At 39.7% G+C, this 20,541-nt stretch overlaps 1 long non-coding RNA gene across 2 annotated transcripts in view; it reads right to left on the bottom strand.

Moving 5' to 3' along the window:
* The window catches only part of LOC147757940 (uncharacterized), a 109,109-nt gene that overhangs the window by 36,502 nt on the left and 52,066 nt on the right, over positions 1 to 20,541 (bottom strand). The gene's annotated exons all lie outside the window — the stretch shown is intronic.

Below are 20,541 nucleotides of genomic sequence, written 5' to 3'. Positions count from 1 at the left end.
CGCCGCCATGTTCCTCAACGTGTGAGGTCGAGTGCTGCCGTACGCTTGGGCTACCGTTCAGTAAGTTCAACTGCCTAATGCGGAACTCGCTCATCACTCTCTGCTTACAGTTCTAACAGTTCAGCCATAATCGACGAATCAGTATTCGTGAAGCTCTAGTGTAGAGCACCAGCGCTAGATCACCGACTAGGCGCCATAAGTTATTCCAAAGGTAATGCCCAATCGGGTTAATAGTGGTCATCGATCATTGCAGAGAATGTATGTTTCACCATCGATTCGATGCAAGAACAGGTCACTGTCGCACCGTGATAACGAAAAGAAGCGAGCTCCTTTACCCCTATATATGATCCCCGTTCTAATCATGCCGTAATGATTGGTCCGGTTCTTTTAGCTTCATTAATTTACAGGGTTGATCAAGTATTGTATTTTCGCGTAAACAAACCTCAACTGCACTTTAAAGTTCGTTGGCTTTCAACATTTCGTTAGTCATCCTCACACAGGTTTTTTTTTTAAGACTTATTCTAGGGTTTAAAAAATTGCTCCTCCTCATTTTTAAAAACAACGGCTCGCGGTACTTCCCGTGAAAGGCTTTACGCCTAATACGAACTGCCTTTAGCGAGCTGCTTTCGCCGCTGTAGTGCTAGGATGGAACCTAAATTCCATCAACAACTTGATTTTCTTTTTATCTTCTATGGTTTGCTGCGACTCCAAAGCGCGTAGACCCCAAGCTATACAAGTGTACATCTCGAAAATAAAAAAAAAAAAGAAAAGCATCACAAAACGTCTCACTTTTATAGCATAATGCCATTTTAAGATACAATATTAGCATTTCTAACATTTTATAGAAACACGACTCAGGCAGGTGTTCGCACATTTATAAAGGCAGCATTTGAAACAGGCTTTTGAACGATTCAAGCCCCGAATTGAACCCGTAGACGTGATGGATTGTGGTGATATAGGATAAGCATGATTGCCAGGAGCAGATATAAAAAAATTCCATTGAAATATCTGCTTCTGTTTTGATACAATCTTACAAACGACTCATAAAGAGAAGTTCTGGTTAAGGTATCCTTTCTGTATGGAACAGACAGATGAACCAGATATTCATACAAATCCTGCGCTTATCCTGCAACAAAAAATAGGACCCGTTTTCTTTTGCGACCAGCTATGGCGGCTCTCTATCAATTCTCCAGTATTTAGTGAAGAGTACGTTACCATCAACATGTGTTCTCTTGTTTCTGCAAATTTTATCATGGTTTCTTTTTTAGCACATAAAGGTGGGTAAAAATTACTAGAAAGCTTCAAAAAGTTTTACTAGTTTTTTTGATAAAGTTAAATGCTATTCTGGTCCTTTAAGCTATAAAGCTGCTCCTGAGCTAGATCGCAGTCATATATCTCTAAATCGTAACAAAACATTAGCGATTACCGATGGATCGCTCAAGAATCGCTTGTAGTCTATATAAGGAACGTGATTAGGATCGTTATTTGGTTTTTAAACCATTTTCAACAAACAGAGGTTAGCTAATGAGATCGCTGAGAGAATTTCATGTTTTTACAAAGCCCAACCTAAGCTTTGTGGGGCAGTGAAGCTTTAATTGTATTTATTTTACAAAAAACGTTTATTTAATGATTAAAGTATGCTCAAGTCAGCTTGGATTTAGACTGTGGGCAGCAGACTTGCCCCCTAAAGGGGTAACTGGGTCGAGGACATCTAATACATACGGAATGCATTTAGCAATTTTCGAGGACGTTGTTTAGGAAGAAGCCTACAAGAACAGTGTTCTGTTTCATTAGCATGGGACGTCAACGCACGGCCGTAACGGCCTATAATGAACCACTTAATACGCCTGAATTTTTCATGTCGAAGTTAACGGCTCCCGGTTTTAGGCCGGAAATATTAATTTCACAGGCTTTCTTTGCATCTATTAAACCTTTTGTTTTCAGGATCTGCCATTGGGCTAGACTTGTGCTTTGTTGGAACTTTGTTTTTTGTATGTAGCATATTTAAGCGACACTTTAACAAATTTGTATCTACCTATATCGCTTGATGCGTTGGTGACTAATGAGCATTTGTTTGCGAATTAGAAAAAAAGGAATATTTTAAAAATTAAGGCTGCAATCACGGTGAATGGTGATTGTAATAATAAAAAATGATACTTCTAACACATTTAAAATATGTAGTTTTAGTTATATATATATACGGAAAAAAAAAAAATTTCGTGTGCATTAATAATATGAATGTTTATAGCGTGTGCTTGCTTACGTGGGCCATTGTAATCTTTTTCGTCACTCATTAGAGATCCTACAAGTGGGATTGGCTTATGCCACCATCAGCTCTCTATTCAATTTACCTACAACTCTTTGCAATAATAGTTTAAGTCGAGCGATTACGTCGCGAGTCTGTAATGCTGCTCCAAAAGTGTTTCAATTGTTTATAAGTGGACTGCATTTTCTGTGTTTTTTTGTGTGAATTGAAGATAAACGTATTTGCGGCACCTTCTACCCGAGATTCCTGTTATTCAAAATATTGCCCCGTTGGGTTAACTCGCCAATTTCATTTCTCATTGTATTGTTACACAAACACAGACCTTTCAATGCTACTTTATTATTGTTATTTCCCAATCTCCTCTAAATCTGGCTGAATACGGTGCATTTCAAAACGAATAAACGTTGTCGCCACCATTTTACCTACGGCGCGTGTTACGGCCGATCTTTAACGATCCGCGAGGCTCAAATCCTACGAGCACGGGCTACTGCATAGCTGGACTGCAAATGATCCAAAGCGGGGCATTTAAATGCAACTACCTCCAAGTCCCATTATACAAAATGTGACCTGTTTAGACAGACCCTTTAGTGTTGCAATGTATTCATGCCATACACAAAGGTCTTATACAAGGGTTTATGTACGATCCATCCATGTAAATGTGGACACATTCAATCTTTATATTAGAAAAAGTATATACTATATATTATAGTATAAGCATTTATCATTTCACATGTTTGTATATGCTGACTCATCGCAGTCTCATTTCTTCTTCAATTGATATTTTCTTTTATTCTTATTTGGATTTATTGATACATTGCTGCTAGCTAAAGCTTCTCTTCCCTGACACCTCGCATCATATGAAGAGCTACGATGTCGCTAGGGGGCCTTTTCGGTCGACTGAATGCGCAAGTCAGGTTCTTAGGACCGTCTCGTATCCATCATACACGTCCAAGAAAAATGAACCTTACAACGACGACGCCATTCCAACGATGGTGCCAGAAGCAAGGGTATGATGAGAACAACAGCGGCCAATAGAAACAGCAGCATAGATAATTGCCAAGTACCAGGGTTATCTGAAGCCAGGTTGCATACTTATATATCTCGTTTAAGACGTCAGCGTGCCTGCGTACGTATTTGTGGGGTGTGGGGAGGACACCTAGATCTGGTGGATTACCATGGGTAGAGGAAAGTAGTTTAAAAAACAAATTCTCACCATTTTAATGGTCGCTACGTTGGGCGATACGTACCATTGCCTTCTATGATGGGCAATGAAAATTTAAAAATTAATTACTTTGTTCAAAATACCAGTCAGGTATTAGATGTATAGTTTGCAGCTTAGCCCGTACACGACACGTCAGACCAAGTTACGTAAGTTTTTGTTTCTGTGTTTATATAAGTATGCATATGTTCTTTTTCAACGCATATAGCAGTTAGAACTTAGCAAAGCGAAACAAATATTTGTACTTAATCTATGGAATGGAATGGAATGTAATGTTTGTCGTAAAGAATATGGAGGACTTAATTTCAGAGATATTGCTATTATTATTTCATTAATTGGTCAGCTGTAGAAAATCTTCTGGAGATTTTACCGCTTTGTGACCACATTTCATTCGTTTAGTAATTACTAAGTTACCAAAATAAGATACTGATTGAAAAAAACTATTCTACCGGCTTCGCATCATAGACTACCAAAATTTCTATGAGAATTATTTTATTAGGACAGCTTGTTGTAGCGATGCAGGGGGGTCGCTACCGTCAAATAGGTTATCAGTACCCCTATTTTATCGCGTGCTCCGTCGAGTGTATGCCAACTTGACTACACATATGTATCAGTACGAGTAAATCACCTGTTAGATACTTTTCTTTTTGTAGAAGATTCGCCGGGTACTCTCTCAGCCCTTTCCAAGAGCGTCTCTCGCGTACCAACATACGCACATACATTTCACAGAACGAAACTGCTGTGCTAAACGACTCGAGATGAAAGCTAAATGACTGAATCATTGCGGAGCTACGCGTTCAAATACTCATATTCGTACTCCCAAGCTAGTCGAAACAAGATGTTTTTACTACTGCAGAAAAGGGAAACTTTCTTAGAGATGGGCAGTTAGATAGATATATCTATGCGAACCTGCCCATAGAGCTCGATGTTTGGTGTAGCGAAGAATATGCTATGTTGAATAGAAATCAAACTTAGATTTATGTGTTTTAGCAAAAAAAAACCAACGGCTATGTATCGCTTTTTCCCAAACAGTACAATGAAAACTTTTGTTTAGACAATGGGGTTCCTCATTTTCAGTGACACGCAACAAAGCGCGTACATTTCTAGTGGAAAGTACGTCAGTGAACGTCAGCCACCGCTAAGCAAAAACATGCCTTCCTTACCCTTCCGTTTACTTAACCTTTGTAAGCTTGTTGCCCATAGTAGAATTTCACACTGGTCAATTATGTTGTTCAGGCAAACACAATCGGTTTTTAAGACTTTTTTGGCTGTTTGAGCTCCTACGTTTTTGTAACTTTTGACCTGCGGTTAGCCTAGAGTTTAATCCTGCTAGACTTTTTCCCCATGCAGCATATTTCAGAGACACCTTAAACAATCGATACCTACGAATATCGTTTGACACAGGCCGAGTTACTGTTAGAAAGTTATTTGCACTAAAGGACTAATTTGAAAACGATTTATGCGTAGTTTGAATTGAAGTCATAATCGTAATGAATTATGGCTGCTTTGAGCAAATATGGCCGTCAGGAACGACACTTCTGGCACATGTGGGCAATACTGTTAAAAATCCCCGTTTAGATAGGGTCTTAGAAATAAGGTATAAGGTTCACTATTGATAGGTACGGCATATTGTCTTCACTGACCATTCTCCTGAGGGCATCAAACGAGAGTGAACAAGATTTTACTATGCTGTTTTTATCTCGGTAGGATATGGATGACATCTGGGGGGTAAGCAGTACGACCCATGATTGCCCGCAAGCTGTGGAGTTGGAGCAAGCTTTTACTATTTCTGTTTTCCAGCGTCCTTTACCACCACATTATGTTAACAAAACATATTCGTAAGCGACAAATATTCAAAATAAGCGAAATATCTAAAACCGTATTCAAAATAAGTTTCTTCTAGCATTTTTTTGATGTTTTAGTAATGGGCGCCTTGTCTCTCTCATTCTAGTTTAAACGTCCTTTCTAACAGGAGCCCGATAAAAAAATAATGTCGTATCAAATCAATCATTAGCTTGCATCAGTTATCGGTGTGATTGGTAAGACTACATAACAAGAGTAATAGCGAAACATTTATCTAGTGTCTTTAAAATCGATAGATCTTGGTAGTCTAAATAAGTATTATTTCAAATAAATATTTAAAATAGTTCTCAATTATATAGTTTTCAAAATTTTCGGTGCTTGGTTAGGTTTAAGCTTGCTGATTCTAACTATTCATTTTCACAATAATGATTATCCAAAACTACTATTTTCTCGCTCTTAATATCCTTAATTATCACGACAGCTTTTCTGCAAAATTTGTATTATGCTCTGTTCTATTTTTATCTTTTCTGAGTAGATATTATACAGCATTGACAAATATAATGTACTGATGAAATCAGGTGATCCGTAAGTTGATTACTAATACTAACAACATACAATGATAATATAAATTATATCAAGGGCAGCAGAACTTTCACTTCAATCATGAGGTAGTCACTTTCTTTAGTAGATACTGCGCACGCGTTTGTTTCATATTCTTCTCGATGACGACAATCGGTACGAAGCTAAAATGTAAATTTTTACAAAAACTACGTACGCCAGATGCCCTTTCCTGTGTAAACGGAGTCAGCGCGTTCTACCTAAGGTGCCGGAGAAAGGGCTATATGTTTACTAGACTCTGCTTTTTTCGATCGTCGACTCAGACGCTACGACACAGAAGGTTCACGAGAGGTGATGAAAAAGAACTAGTAAAGGATTGATAACGGTATTTTTTCTTCTCGAAAAAAGGTAAGGCTTGCATAGGCCCGATTTCCGTTTGGCTCGTTGAATGTACGTCAGAATAGAAGGAGCAATGCTGCATGTTAAAGCATACTACTCTAGCGACATGGTCCCAAAAGGGCCATACATGCTTATAGCTTAAAATACATGAATCCTACTTGTTGCTGCCTTCTCTCCTTACGCGTGTTGTCCTTGGCGCTGTATCCTTGACCGGCTAGAGGAAGTTTCACTTTAATGATTTCTCTCTCCGTCGATGGGATGTCTGAGACTTTTCGTAGCAGCGTAACTTGTTTTACTGCACTAGAACGCCGAAAGTACGTACGTGTGTAATGGCGAAATTTCTCTGCACAACGAAACATGGTACTAATATAAGTGTCGCGTTTGTTCTCCTTTTGAAAAAAAAACTGTTCCTTTGGCTCCTTGATGGCGACAGAGTCGGAAATGGCAAATGTGATCTAACAATATCATGGCTGTCTTTGCAAATACATACAATAGGCTACTTGTTCTGTATGCTGCGAAATATTGAATGTCTTCCATTTGACCGACAAGCTTGGTCTTTGAAAACAGCCTTTTTCGGTGTTCAAAATCGTTTAGTTTAAAGTACCGGACTGCAAGCTAGACAGTGCAGTGTTTTGGCTTTCCTTTTTGTTGGTTGACATTATCAAAGCATATTAGTATGCGTTTTGGTATTAGTATTGGATATAAACCTCCTATAAAAAGCCAATGATATAAACTTCATGGCTTTCCATGAAGTTCATATCATTGGCTTACCGTCACCGTTTAACATTCGTAGCTGTCGTTGCTTATGCTCCAGACACTGTCATTATATTTCAGCGGCTACTGCTTTTTTCTTTCTTTCATTTATAGAAAGAATCTTTTATAAATTAAGATTCTTAAATAGAATCGCCTGTAAATAAAAAGCAGCGGAATAACCTAGCCCGCTCTTGATCAGATGATTCGAAATAATACTAAACGCGTGAAGCTTTATGTTATCGTAAACAGTATCAAAGATTTTCGCTATGCTTCGTTTTAATATGTGTTCTTCAATGTGTCTAAGGGCACTCCATTTCAGTGAGTGCTATAAACATATACGCTGTAGAAAGATCAGGAGAAGAAAGAATACGCAAACTATAAAATAGCCATAAAATGCTAAATATAGGTCTTAATCATCGCTCATAGGTTTGGTCGATTGTTTCGAAATAAAAGCTCTTGCGAAGTAGCAGAATTCCGAAAATTGCCCAGGCTCGAAAATGGATTGCTGGAAGAATCCGAATAGTGCGAACGACTTACGGTACATCATAATGATAGCGAAGGCACGGCGGAGTGTTTCAAAATATCGTCACGTTTTATCTGAAAGCATTGGTTTTCTGCAGAAGTCAACAATTGACAAACATGAGCGTGAGTTTGTATCACACAGGCAGCAATTTAAGTAGTTGAAGTTGTTAAAGAAACGTTTCTATGTATATATGGCTTTTTTATTCCAGTGCTGCTATAGAAATGAATAGAAACGCGTCGTGACGCTACTTTCTTTTGGATTTTCTATGGTTATGCAGCAGATAACATTTCCTGGTCCGATCGCACCCAGCTAACGCCTTCCGACGCCCGCTCTCTGCCATACAACCGTAACTTTTTAATTTTAGTTAGACCGTCACCTCAGAAAACCGATAATGGTGTTCTCGTACCATGACACCGGACGACGCTGTGCTACTGAACTACTGAAAGAAACGTTGCGTGGACATTCTGCTTTAGAAAGTATAACACATATAAAGCATTCCGTTTTGGGGTACGTTCGGACCTTCAATAATACTATTTCCCGGTAACTTTTTCCCTGTCCTCGTACCCCAAGCTTATCTGCCGAAAGGCTTATGGTCTGTACATTTAGAAGCTGTGTTGCTGTTAGCAACAGCAAACAGGATGCAGTCTTGCCTTCGTCTCGGTTTATGCATTTGTTCTTTCTTTTGTTGCGCACGGTATCGCGAGCATTATTGATAGCGGTTCTGTTGCAAAACTGTGGCTACTTTGGTGGTTGTACTTTAGCGTATATAGTGTTCTTGTGTATACACGAGATTCTATAACCTCACGGCTAACGAGAGGTAAGACGAAAACGCCACGTGTATGATGGACGTTAGTCGGCAGTAATAAGACCGATGACCTCAATAGGTCGGTTGAAATCGCGCCTGTCGTAGGTAGAGCTCTACCATGAACGATTTTATAATATCGTTCTGTATTTTTTATGAATATTGCTCTTATTTTGAAACTGACGCCATCGCGTGCGTTAAAACAGGCGGAACTACTCAGTATGGGATACGCAGTATAGAGTACGTTATGTCGATAAACATTTACCTATCAGAAATGGTTCATGTAATTACTTCGTTTTGTACAGAACTTGCATCCCTAGATGCAACTGTGTGCCCCCTGTATGTTCTTCTTATTTAAATTGTTGCTTTCTAAACCACGCCACCCAGCGGATTTCTCCGTGGTCCAGACAGATAAGTAAGGCATGTTGTGTACATAGGTGAACCTTTGGAGCGCCGATACGTGAGTTTATATGCAGAGCTAATAAAAGGTAAATAGCTTTGTAGATCTTTTAGTAAAGGGTGTTGTTCAATTCAATCGTTTTCAACTAGCTCAATCATCTCTCACAAAAAATAAGACGTCTAGTGAAGCTGCGCTGAACACAAACCGATATACACCAGACAATAATCGAGCTTCAGTGAAGTCTCCTCGACAAGCCGGTAATTCCATATTCTTTGCAGACACACGCAGATGCATAGTGAAACGCCTAGTCGACATACTATCCGGACTCACTTATCTGTGGCGGCTGGATGCCAGATAGCGCAAGCAATACCCCTGTATGCTCCTAACGGCTTGATGACCGAATGAGCAAAAGCATATTAAAAGACTGTAGAGGACCAAAGAGAATCGGAATTCACCTGACCGCCTATTCGACTGTTGTCATAGTGGATCATCCGCTAGCTATACCCATAGACGAGAGGAAGGTCACTTTCCACCGGTTCTTCAGCGATGATTATTATATACGCACGAACATCTAGATGACGCCATAAATGTACTAAGGGTAACTCTGCGAAATATTCGAGCTTATTTTTCCCCATATGTTATTCTACTGGGGACGTTCGATCGTTGTAATAATAGCTACTGGAAGAAGCAGCGTGGATAGTATTAAGTGTCGATTTTGATCATTCAGAATGTTTAAATTCCGAAACATTTAATTTCAAGAAACCCTCTTGTATGAGTTTGCGTATTGACAATACAGACTCAATGACGCCATGCTGCGATAGTGCTACGTGAAGGGTTCCTACTGCGTATATATAGGCGAAACAGAGCTGAAATACTTCAACATCGAGCACGGCTTCGAATCCGCAGTGTATGCAGTTCCTGCACGGACTGGAATAGCTCGGGATAGGTGTAGCATCCGCTATGATAGCCGAGGACAATATTCTTTGCTGTTTTCACAGTTTTTTGACACGGGACAAAATATCCAAAATAACGTTTTTGGAGACTAGTTCTCCGCCATGCCACCCAGCATACACAGCTTTAAAATTCTAAATCAGGAGAAGCTTTCGTGATGCTGCCAATAGCTTTTTATGGTGAGGGGCTTTTCAACGGAATATACAGTTTGCACAATAATGCGAAAGGATCGAAGCGATAAAAACATATACTACTTATAAACTAATTCAATATAATTATTACCTATTGTTGTTAAGTGGCTAGTTTACCGTTTTACGTTTCTTTTTCCAGTTAGTCTATTTCTTGTATATTATTGTTTGGAGGAACATGTCGACATAACTGAGTATTGAGCAATGTAATTATTACTATGCAAAGTTGTACGCTTCTCATTTTAGAAAGGCTAAAGCTAGTAGGTTAGATCATGGGCAACGTTCGCAAGAAAATGTAACTTTTCTGGCTGGAAAAGTGTGCCTTGAAGGCGGGGGCTGTAACAAAGAGAAGACAACTTATAAATTGTGTCTGTATCTTATAATAAGACGCTGATCACCAAACGGAAAAAGTAAAAGTAGGAAAGATGTGTGATTTGATTCATGCGATGTTCATTAAGCCAGCACTAAAACGAAAAACCGGATCCTTTGGCCTTTCCCGGGCCAGTCGAATGCAACACTTCGGCAACACACGGAACTTACTTCGTTCTTAGTGCGTGCAATATACAGAGCTGCAATATATCGATAGATAAAGATTGTTCCCTTAGCAACAGAAACAAACGTATAATATATGCTATTAATGTTTATCAATACATTTATTTTCAGATTTTTGCACATTTAAAAGAAACTTACGACCAACTGATTCTAAAACATTGTCCTGGAAGAAACTGTAGCTATTGACTCGGGAGTAAATAATTGGTAGCCGTCTGAAAGCGTATTACTGTAGATAGGTATACAGGTTTGTCTCTTACATGTATCAGGTCCAGTATAGCCTACTAGGGCTGGTCGCTTTGGAAGGTTTAATCTAGAAACTGCTTTTTTTTTTAATATTAGTGCTGTTGCCAGCTTATTAATGCCCCACTCCGAGCTAAGCAGTCCAGTAACTTTCAGTCGGGTGCATCTAATATATTTTCTATATATCGAAAATATAATGCTAAGTTACTGACTGATGCTGACAGAGCTGTTAATAAGTAAATGAAAATAAATACGTGTTTTACAACGCATTCAGTTAGCCGTTAACTGGATCGTTCATGCTGGCAAAACCGTGAATAATATCGACTTTGGTGACGGATCAATGCTACCTCCTGTTCTGGCCAGGCGTTAAGTATACCTCGCTGTCTTACTAAACTCACTAATGAAATTTGTTTTCCACCTTAGCTATTGTGTATCAAGCTGTTCACCCAGCGTCCTCGAATGCATCTGTACCCGTACTAGAGACCTTGACAGACCTTAGGCATGTCGCCACTGACTGCCGGACATTTGAGCAATGAAGGTGTGGCGAAGGATACATAAGGACCTTCCTACATCTCCCAGCCGTTTACCGTCGATTATGTTTGCTGTATTCCAGAAGGAACACGGAACTGGCGGTCCGGCACCGCCCCGCATCGCCTTTCGCCCTCTGCTACGCCTACATTATAGAGGACTGCTATAAAAGGAACAATAATCCTATTATAAAATGGAAATCACAGCTCTTTAGAGAGAGACTGAAAAGAAAGTGGTATAGCAGCTTTCATTCTATTGCGATACTTAGTGATACGGGGATGTGTTTTGCAATATCTCTATTTGCCAATGCAGCTATCTGATTTATTCGCGAAATGATAAAGTACGATGAACTTGATGATTTACTAATCAAGCGCTCACTAATTATGAACGTAAAATGAAGCAGTTGAGTGAGGCGTGCCCCTAGTCTTCATCTCTGAACACCATTATTGCTCAATGCTAACGCAACGATTTCATGATATGATAGCTCGTCGTCTCTTGTTTACTACTAGTCTGTAATTTGTGGAGATAGTAAGTATGACAAGTTGTTTATGCTGGACTGCCACTCAACTTCCATTTTTTTTTTGCTCTGCCTTCTATTACATGCTTAGCACCAGTCCACGTTAAATATGCTAGATCTGTTTAACCAAAACGTTGTTTCCTTCTGTTCTTTTTTGACCTTTAATTAACCTTTCAAGGATTTCAGCAATTATTACAATTGCGTGGCGTAATGCCGTCCGAATCTCAGTAGCATTGGTGCGAAGTAACCGTTGTAATTGCCCCTTCAGTATTTCTTTGGTGGATAAGTGCAATCTTTGAACAGGTGGAATTGCCCCCGTGATTGCTTGGTGGGTGAAGAGTATGTCTGCTAGTCTTAGGGCCACATTGCGGGGTAGGCTCGAAGTCGGGCACATACAGACTGCGTTTCGTTTGTGGGAATGATACGGGACATAAAGCTGAAACTTTAATTGTTGGCAATAAACTTACTAATGGACATAAATAACATTTCGGGCCGAATCTTGTCTTCGTAGGTGCTGCGATGACAACATGTTTTGGAATAAGTTTATGCTCTTTAACTTTGAAAGCCTTCGCCAGCTGTATCAAATCCTTTGGCCGTGACCTATGAAAGGAGTCATCCAAATCCTAATTCCGAACAGTCTCCGCTACTCAACTATCACAAAACTGATTTTGAAAATATCCGTCTAACAGGCATAAACTAGAATTACGGCACTGGAGGTTTCTGTCAAAAGAATTAAATCGTGGTGTAGTCTTCAAAATGGTATCGTCTGTTTTCCAATACGTACTCGAGTCTACGAAATATACGCGCTAAAGGGCACGACATGTAACTGCCATGTGGAAAAATTATTTTGATTAATGAGCTTGCTTAAATCATACATTAGGACTTGTAATAACCGCACTGAAAATTTCAGTTGGAGCTTGTAATACGAATACAAGTCTACAGCGTATGATTTCAACAAGAGAAAAACTGTCACTTACTTCAGAAGGCCATTGTGTGTTACCGAATGTTACCGAGTGGTTTTTATCTCGTTTATTGGAAAAATTTCAGTTAATATAACAGGAAACTATTAAAGCAGCATCCTACTATAGGTAAACGTTGCATGATTTTTCTAACCGGAAAGACAACGTGCATGGCGACGTGCACCACACAACGAACCCGTTCTATTAAAGAAAAGGTGGCTGGCGGACGAAGCGATTTTTACTGTCTGATAAATCGCAGGTCTTTTAATGAATATGTGCTAATTTTCCATGCCTATGACCTACCATCGATTTCATCCACCGTAAGTATGTTGTCTTCCAGTGTAAAACTAGTCTAAAAACCTTGAAATAGCTAAAAGAAACTGCCGGTGTACAGCATATCGTTACCGTGAATCATCGTTAATTTGTGGTAAAAGCCATACATCTCAATTAAACCGTTCTTATTTCACTGATTCCAGTTCGACTCTAGGTCTCAACATTTAAGCAGTTCCGTATAAACTATTCTTGGCAAATAGTTGCTAGGCCAGGAGTCAGGCCTTTTTTTAAAATCGTATCTCACTTAAGTTACGCATATCAAATAATTTCTCCTGTCAACTGATTCGGATATAGTTCGGAACGTCCCGTTCGAAGATGCTCCTATGTTATCAGCTCTAAAGCAATTGTGTTATAACGAATGTAACTAAAAATTTGCGGTTTATCTAGAACTCAGACGCTGTTTCCCATGGCTAGCAAAGACGAAACGATATGACAAACGACGAAATGTTTATGCCTTTTTATATGAATGGAGCGTTAAATACAGTTCAATTGTAGAAAACCTAGTCCCATAGACTTTGCTTCGAAAAAGCCTACGGAAAGGTCCAGTGCTACGAAGTCACACAGATTAGGGTGTGACCATAATAGGAACGCCGCACGAGAAATTCTGCATAACTCGAGCGTTTCAAGTGCAGTAGTCCCGGGTGGTACCACCTTGTTGGAACCAAATCCATCTAATTTCAACCACAGAATATTTTGTTAGGATGCTGCTCTATCACCAACGAGGAACACTGACAACTGAATAGAAAAGCATTCCGAAAAGGCTGATGGCCTAGAGTTTGTATTGTACGATTACCCTAGCTCTATAAAATGGGGATCCATAAATGACGGTTTCGTATGTGAATGTTCGACACTTCACTAGTCCAGTTAAAAAACAGATGTCCTTTATTTGGAAATATAATTTTCGGTACAAAGTTAGGATTACGTTGAAGCTCCTCCGTCCTATGCTTCGGATGGCCTGCAAACTAAGCCCCCTAGAAACTGAACCTTATAAAGAAAAAAGCTCGTTAAGTCGACATTTGCTATCGATATAGATCGCTAGCTCCTATCTTACGAGAAATATCATCAGCCTTCCGTAATTTGTCTACCCGCTTGTCATCGTCGCTCGTTATCACAAGTTGATCTGATTTTAGGGTATTTACTACTCAAATAGTATAATCGGCTTAACTACTAGCAAATATTATCGATGCTTCATTGCTAAAGATATGGATATGTATTCCTACACAGATGACTAACTTTCAAACTGTTTCCTTAAGAGCCCTATTTCAGGACTGTGTGTTTAAACATTGCCAAATAGAGCTTTCTCGTACTTTTTAAGCAGACTTTATTCGAATGACCTCCTGAGATAGAGTCACGCGTCCTCTTATTTTTACCGTTGATATTCGTTCAAATGAAAACTATATTGCAGTGAAAGGGATCCCTTACTCAGCATTACCGCCTGCCATTTGACAAGGATGACTCGCAATAAGGAATCAATACCGAAGTCAGTATACCTCGTGGTAATAGCGAACTATTTCAGTTTTTAGTATTATAACCCAAGAAAGGCTGGCAACTAGAACTTACTTAATTTTAGTTCTAAAAAAAAATGATACCTCTTTGTTGCCACGAGTATTTGCCTCGAGCACAAATACCGTTCGTTAGTTAACGAATGCAGCAAGCGATGTTGGCAGCATCGTTATATGATAGATACTACAAGGCTCTATTCGCTTGAAATTGATGCTAACCATTATTTTATATAGAGCATGGAAACAGCGTCTATGGTTATGTTAAAGATTTTTAGACCTTTTATTTTTTCTAGTTTAAATTAGTTCGTCCTCTACGGGTCTTCAAACAAGTTCATCGATTATTTATCTGATCCAAAGATAGCAGTCGGTTCGTGGCATGTTTCGAACCTCTACTAATCGAACCCCTCAATAGCCAAAAATGGAGTAAAGCAATTTGTTAACATCCCATGACAAAGTTTTACGCGGCTATAATATACTTCCTAACAATCAAACGACGATTTGCACACCAACAACACTTTGCTTTCCAAGCAAAAAGAAAAGCTTGAGTTGTTCAATCAAGCCATCACTCGCGGCCACGGCCGTGCAGACGGAAGATAAGAGCAAGGAAGCATTTATGAAGGCTCACGACAATTTACAATTTTTTGATGTTACACACCAGATCAGCCAATGACTCCAAAAAATACCGAGGAAGCATTTATAAAGGCTCACGACAATTTACAATTTTTTGATGTTACACACCAGATCAGCTAATGACTCCAAAAAATACCGCATATCTAAATATTGTAACATATGTCTATATATGTGTGTCCTGTATTTGAAAACGATTTTGAATAAAATTAGCCCCTTCTTGTAGTCATGTAGCTGTCCAGTTAGCTTTTGATGAGTGGTCGTGGTTCCCCACTGTTGTAGGTTTTTAAAAATTTTTTTTATTGGTGGGGGCAACCTGATTAACTTGGGTCGTGGCCGTGGTTTGAGGCTCAACGCGACGCACCACCGTGACGTATTTGGAGATTCCTTTCCTGCTTACGGCAAACATGAACCTGTGAGATGTTGCGGGTTACTCTACTACGTGAAAATCATACGCGCTCGCGTTTGGCATCATAATGCTCATTATTTAGCCACGCCTGCATGCGGAAGAACTCGGAAGATTAGATGGACATTAAAACGCGGCCTGGCTATCGTTACCGCAAAGACATCAAGCAACGTTACGACGGCGTGACAGGCCTGTCTATGAACAACGCAGGTAGATCATGCAGGTTCGTGTAACAGCTCGAACGCCATCTATCGAAAGTAAAGCTAGAAACCGATGGTTGTTTCAAAATGTTTGTCACTTTTCCCAGAAAGCGGTCTTCTAATTGATAACAAATCTCCTTGGGAGCAAGTAAAAGCTGTCAACATGAGAGCGCTTTTTTGAACCATATGTAAAACCATTTATTTCACACTTTTATTAATTATTAAGCCACACTGATGAAATATAGCCTCAATGGCTTTCAGCTAAAGCTACGTAAAAAAAAAATCAGAAAGAAAAAAAAAACTGCCTCGTTTCGTTTGCGGGTTCGCTTCGTGTTTCTCCTTATACCAAAATAGAAATTTTGGGTCCTCGGGTCTATTCCAAGCACAACCGCCATCTATATGCAGCGTCTCAATTGATCTAGATCATATTCGCGTGGTGTACACGCGAACGTGCTTTCTTTACAACAAAAAGAACGTTCTAGGCTGACCAGGTTATTCCCAGAAGAGCGTTAGGTCAAATCCCGTCTATGGGGTAGTAGTACAGGATTTCTGTGTGCATGGTTCGTAGTCTTGTTGAATGGTACTCAGGGCATCGTCTTGAAGGAAAGATATCCACGCCCTGTCGTTTCAGTATTCACAGAATGCATTCATTCTAAAATTCCACTTCAAAATCAAAACCATTTTTACCAAGCCTAATAAATAAGAGAGATTTGTTAATCTGCAAGGTTTCTCCGTGTGTTGCCAACAGATGAACTGCTGGAAGCTGTAATGTAAGCGCTAGCCTTATTTGCGAGCATGCGTGTATTTGTATACACTTAAGAACTGAACAACCTTGACAGGGCCTCTAAAATTATTTATTGGGCATATGATGACGTTACCAACGGCTAGAATGTTCATCGTATGTTCTGCTATTAAAACGAATAGCTAAAACGATTGCATAGTAATAATAATGCCTAGCCTTGACCAACTTACCGCGTTACGGGAAAAAATTTAGTTTTCTTCGCTTGCTTGGCGCCTCGTATGTGGCGGGATTTTGGAATGATTAATAGTATCTCATACAAATTCGTCTCGTGTCGGTTGTCGGCATCGCAACTGCAACAATGAGGGTAGCCTAAATCCAAATCGTATAATGAGTTGATTCTTCAGCCTGGTCAGCCGACTGAGGCGTTACTGTCACTGTTTGTCACTGCTTTCCAGCTGTGGCTCTACCCTCAGCTTAGGGATTGAGATCAATTGAAATTCCTCGACTATCACAAAGCTGAAAATCCTTGTTTGAAACAAGGAACTGAGGGCCATAACTGTATAGAGTACGTAGCGTAGCCAGCTCTATCTATGGTGCTACTTCACCAATCAGTTCCTCTGTACTCGGTCCGTTCCGCAAAAAAACGCGTTTTAAAGCATTTGAGAAGAAGATATGTTTCTACTTATTAGATCGAGCTCAGCTACAATTAGTAGTGTGAATCACACCCACTCTACCGCGGCAAGCGCCAGGTTAGAGCCCTGCAATGAAGACACTGGGCACCGTTTCACGTAATGGACTCTTCATTTAGTCGCACATGTCGTACATTAACTATTACTGCCTTTAGACGGCACCCAATCGCAGCGTTCAAAGATTCTCTAAAGCACATACTATATTGTATTCAATAGATGTAAAATAGCAGCCGTATTTGCAAGACGCATCGTCGCCGAGGTCGAACACATTGGACGCCTTCATAGGGTATTTGCGTAGGGACGAAATGATGCTTGCGGGTGTGATTTACAAAACCTATATAGAACATCAAGCTCATCATCGTTTTCGAGCTTTGCGCAAAGGTCGGCTACTATTACACACAAATTCATTTTTTATTCTAAAACCAACACCCTATGCTATTGCCAGTTTTGATGGAACCTTTGAAAACCCCGCGCTCTCTGGATCAAAATGAACGGCCATTTGGAGGTTCCCATCTGATTAGAAGCTCAATTGGAAATTCAGTCGTCCGAATAAGCTCGAACGGCAAATTTTTCCTTGCTTTTGTACTTATTAGCCTGTTATCAACCTACAACTTGATACCGAGGGGGTTGTTTGCACGGATCATGTCTGAGCGACACTTTAACTAGCTTACATTTGCCAATAACGCCTGACACAAAACTATGATTAGAAGATAATTTGCAGATTAAAGAAGGAACATGTTGTCGTTTAATTCTTAAATTGAAAATGTAGAACTGCGAATAATTCATAGTTTCGTGAAAATGTAGGCATGATCCTAGGAACAACGCATGGGAAGAGCCCGTATGTGACTACTTGATCGAGTATAAGAATACATCCACAAGCAACGAGTACAGAAATGTTTTGCACAGTTGACTGAGGACAAGCGGGCAGACACGACAAATGATTTGTATGAGCGTTTTTATGAGGTAGCGGGGAACGAACAAGACAAACCACGCAGGTTCGTTCACAACGAGACCTTTTTATAATATTGATTTGCCTATTAGACGAACTAACGAATAGCCGTTTTCTTAAAAAGCGGTCTATCATCTAGCGTTCTTTGTATCGTGCTGGAGATAGAGACCGGGCGAAATACACCGTCAGGATATTTTAGCGAACGAAATAAATTCATATCTATAATATAGAGATGTAGAATGTATTGGGCATGTGCACGACAGCGTCCTCAGGTGCTTGTCTTTGCTGCATTATATTCTGTAGCCATGTAGATGTGCCTGTTCCAATAACTATGGCAGACTTTTGTTCTTTGTGGGCCCTGTTCTTTCTTTTACTAAATAAAGTGTCTCACTCCTCGTCGCGTGAGAGTCTGCGTACATCGATAACATGGTACGGCGCTTAGCGGGTGATGCTGCGCGCATACCACGAGTCTTTATGTGTAACAGCTTGAGATTTTGCACAGACCTGCGAGAATATGTCCTTTGACTTCGAAACCTCAAGGGGCCCAGAAAGCGCTTCCATTACCGCCTAGTACTGTCGCGATGCGAACTAAAACACCTCGTTGGGACTCGTCGGGAGGATATTCGATAGAAGACACGAGATCCGCTGAGAGGTCGCTGCTGCTTTTTTTTGTGTTACAGTAAATGTCACTTACGATATCGATCTGCGATCATCGAGGATCGAATTTATCATGCATCTTCCTCGAAGGATGAAATTAACGTAAAAAAAGAAATACACAAAACTTTGACACGGAAGAAATACGACATTACCATTTACCCTAGTGTGTACTTTTCTTTGTTTTGCATAAATACGCGATGTCCCGGTGTTTCCTCAACCATCTTAGAGTAGCACACATCGAACAAGTTTCCATGGAATAAATAACCTAACGGGAGAAACTGTTTATTATATTAGGTTAGACTGACTAAAATTCTCAGTCAGTAAAGAACGTTTTTGTAAGACGTATAAAAACAAAAAAAAAAACACGTCTTCTCGTAGCAGCGTAAGCAGTTCTAATTCAGCAGTCCAAAGATCAGCATCTATTGTACCCTTATTTAGGTGGTATCCAATGGTATGGCTTAGACTAATCAAGAGAGGAAGAGGCATTTTTTTCAAATCTATTTCTAGTAAAGCTTATATCATAGCAATTTCGATTTATTCAAAAGGAGGCAAGTCATATGTGAATATTGCATCAGCTTCAATGATAGACAATTTTCTGTTGAAAAGCTGTTTGCTAACAATTAATGACGAGCTCGTTTTTAAAATGTCGCAATCCAAAAAAGAATGCTTGGAAGAACCAAAAAGCGGCTGTCGGCAATTTGTCTGATATTTATATGTAGAGTGGTGCGTTAAATTTTGGGAAAACTTTGACGGAGTATTATCGAAATAGCGTTCAGACGGGTACTGGTTCTGTCTAGAGTTCAACAATAAACTCATCACAACCAACGAACATTCCCAACTTGATCGATCACCTATTATACAATTCCTTCGCCTTATACGAAGCGCCGTTAACTCTAAACACGTCATATTCCGATCGACATTGACGGTCTGTACTGTTGCTAGTTTTTGTGCGAGTTCTGTAAAATCCGAAGAAGATTTCCATGAGGCAAACCAAAAGTCGCTTAATAACGTTTAAATTTGAAGGGCTCAAGGAACCATCGAAAGGGGCTTAAGAAGCCATTTTCTATATATGTAGGCCCTTTCCACGTTAGGTTAACGGCCATTTTTTTTGGACAGGAGAATCTCAATCGCAGACTGGGTTGTCGGCAGATAAATGCAGGAGGTTTGTCTTTTTGAGGCTTGTTAGGCCTTTTTGCACCCTTTGAATTTTTTCGATAGTTTTGACAGGCTATTGACCGAAAATTCAATTTCACTGTGATTTCTCATCCGGAGTGTATCTGAGCAGCAAGGAGTTTACATCTGGCAATACCTTTTTAACTCACGTTTATTACTGAAGGGTTTTTTGCGGATTGACAAAAAAAAGCGTTTCGAAAAAACGTCTTGAATTGAAGCTGTTGTCGAGCTGAGTGGTGATTATATTAAACAATCATTACCCTCAGAAACCACACTTTCAGAGTATGCAAGGTACATTGTTATATTTATTTTTATATAGACACAACTTTAGAAACAAAACTCAGGAGCAATTCTTTAGGTAGATGCGCCATCCTAGTATATCTGTTCGTTCAGGTTAGGCTTTTCGTTCTGTCGGTTCATAAAATAAAACAACCGACCTGATACACTCGGGCTTTCTGTATCGCAATCCGCAGAATGCATCAACATCTTTAGGAGAAAGATGGTTTTCCCGACAAAGCACGAGCAAAGCCGTATCGGATAGAACGAAGGACGGGTCGTGAACTATTTCAAAATAGTACAACGTATACATATAGTATTCAAATCTA

Source organism: Varroa destructor, unplaced genomic scaffold (genome assembly GCF_002443255.2).
Source record: "Varroa destructor unplaced genomic scaffold, Vdes_3.0 BEIS01000002.1, whole genome shotgun sequence".
NCBI lineage: Eukaryota > Metazoa > Arthropoda > Arachnida > Mesostigmata > Varroidae > Varroa > Varroa destructor.
This window is presented reverse-complemented; position numbering and strand designations above follow the sequence as displayed.